Source organism: Gavialis gangeticus, unplaced genomic scaffold (genome assembly GCF_001723915.1).
Source record: "Gavialis gangeticus isolate Ggan-Ray unplaced genomic scaffold, GavGan_comp1, whole genome shotgun sequence".
Taxonomy (NCBI): domain Eukaryota; kingdom Metazoa; phylum Chordata; order Crocodylia; family Gavialidae; genus Gavialis; species Gavialis gangeticus.
In genome coordinates this window covers 120,151,870-120,154,382 of record NW_017729024.1, presented here as the reverse complement: position 1 = coordinate 120,154,382, position 2,513 = coordinate 120,151,870, and the positions used below count along the sequence as shown (strand labels likewise).

The 2,513-nt window shown below is 50.2% G+C and overlaps 1 protein-coding gene across 4 annotated transcripts in view; it reads left to right on the top strand.

The window, feature by feature from the left end:
• The window catches only part of JAK2 (Janus kinase 2), a 149,272-nt gene that overhangs the window by 110,875 nt on the left and 35,884 nt on the right, over positions 1 to 2,513 (top strand). The window lies entirely within an intron of this gene.

The following is a 2,513-nucleotide window of genomic DNA, read 5'->3' as shown; positions in this document are numbered from 1 at the left end:
CCTCAAAGGAAACTTACAAAACACTTCCCAGAGACGAGCCTATGAACTCCACTTCATCAGCCTCCTGGACACTAAAAATCATGGACTAAATATAGACATTGGATTTATGACACATTATAACCTGCCTGACATCTGACTCCCTTGGTATCTCTCCACTATTCATCCCTCTTCTCTCTCTCCCCCCGTCTCCCCCGCACCTGTCTCTCACCCTCTGACTCCTCAATCTACATTTTCACTGACTACCTGTCTTGTATGCATGCCAGACCAGCCTCTGGCTTCTTTACTTTTCATCCCATCCAGGAAGAGCACACACCAACTGCTGAAACTTCCTTAGCCAGACGAAGGGTTTTTGAACCCGAAAGCTTGCTTAATAATTGTTTTCCAACTATTTGAGTTGGTCTAATAAAAGATATCAGATTCACGCAGAGAACCTTGTCAGCAAATGCCTTGGCATTCCTCAGCACTGTAATCTGTCAACAGCTGCATATTATGTAGGTTCACACATTTGCATTTCTATTAATGTTGTTGGCTTAGGTAGATAAACACACGTTGCAGATCATCCTAAAAGAAAATGACTGGTGTTTTACTGACACATCATTCCAGTAACAAATAAAGAGGAGCTAATGAAAAGTTTATTCTGCACTAGTTTGATTAAGTGTCACATTGCAGCACTGTAACCATTTCATTTGGGGAATTGGAAATATGGAAGGCTATCTCCTTAATGAATACTGATTTTTATTGAAATTAGACTATAAATTCACTCTCTTTTCTCTAAATAATCAAAGTTAGGATTAGTTAGATTTTCTCTTGCTTTCCATCTCAGCATATCCAAATTATTTTCCTGGGGCATGCAGACTTTGAACAGCTGTATTGAGCTTGTCTGTGGTCTCTATCCTGCCCTACAAAGGAGTTGAGTCCTGTTTCCCATTTCAGTCTCCCAAGAGACATAAGATTAGCAATCTTCTAGAAGAAGGTAATAGTATACTGATTGCCTACTCATTATTTGGACAGGAATTTTTCCTTCACATGTGTACAGTGAGGTAGGAAAAATGTTTCAGGGTTGTTTTCCCCTGGACCAATAGATCAAGAGTAAGCAGTTACTTGGGCTGGAGGGCCACTTAATGAGTTTTGGTGAGTTGTTGAGGGCGGGACAAAGTGGGGAAACGGGCAGGGAGATGCCAGTTGATCCTATCAAGCCTTCAGAGGGCCTAAAGAGGGAGGGTTGTAGCCCACGCCACACCACTCCACTGCAGCTTTGGCCAAGCCAGGCTGCACAGTGTACAGGCATCTCCTCCCCTCCCCCTTCGCCCAGCTTCCTGTTGGCGCTACACAGTCCCGGCATCACAGCCACCAGCAGCTAGGCCCACACAGGACAAGGCTCAGTGCAGCGTGCTGACTAGCCATCCCGCACACCTGCCACAATGAGCCGTCGCTGCTACGCCACACTGGAAAAGTCGGGGGTGGCTGCCCCAATCCAAGTCCCCGCACCCCCTGTGGTTGCCACAGACTCACCTCCTAGTGGCACTGCAGCAGCAGCAACTCATCACAGCAGGTGGGCAGGACAGCTACTTGGCATGCTGCATTGTATCCTGTCCCATGCAGGCCCAGCTGCCAGCAACTGCAGTGTCAGGACTGTGCAGTTGCAGCACCAACAGGAAGTTGGGGAAGGGAGGGAGAGGAGAGGATGGATGCAGGAGGGACAGAGGTGTCTGTGCGCTGCGTGATCCAGCCCAGCCCCAGCTGTGGCAGAGTGGAGTGGCATGGGGTGCAGCCCTCCCTCCTCAGGCTCTTGGCAGTGGCCAGTGGGCCAGAAAAGATCAGTTGGTGGGCCAGATATGGCCTGCAGGCTGTATTTTGCCCACCCCTACAATAGAAACTATGTAAGGCTGGGGGACATGATAATGCTTCATGATGAAATGGACTGATCCAGGGTGGCAGTCTGAGCAGACAAACTTGAGGCATTAGTAGTTGTGAAATGAGCCAAAAGTAGTATTTGTAAAGCTCTGGCAGTGAATCCCCTGGGCTGACTATGTGCTATGTGAAGTAGAATTTCATTTGACTTTACATTAACTAGGGTTACTATATTTCCAGTTTCGAAAAAGAAGACACCTGTGCAGGGGAGGGAGGTATATGATTGTGGGGAGGCAGTGATATACCCATGCCCTGCCTTGCCCCTGCCCCTCACTCCCAAGCCACAGCACCCCACAGCCCTGCTGCTGCCCCTCACTCCCAACCCACAGCCTCCCTGTCCCTGCTGATACCTCTCACTCCAGACCCATAGCCCCCTGGCCCTGTCTGTGTCCCACGCTCCTGACCACAGTCCCTCATCCCCCTGATGCCCATCACTCCCAAGCCACAGCCCTCCCAGCCCTGTCACTGCCCCTCACTCCTGACCCACAGCTCCTACCCACCCCCCACCCTCCCAGTGCCCCTCACTTCCAACCTGCAGCCCTCTGCCAGTACCCCTCGCTCCTGACAGGTGCCCTGGCCTCCTGGTCACCATCTTGGGACCA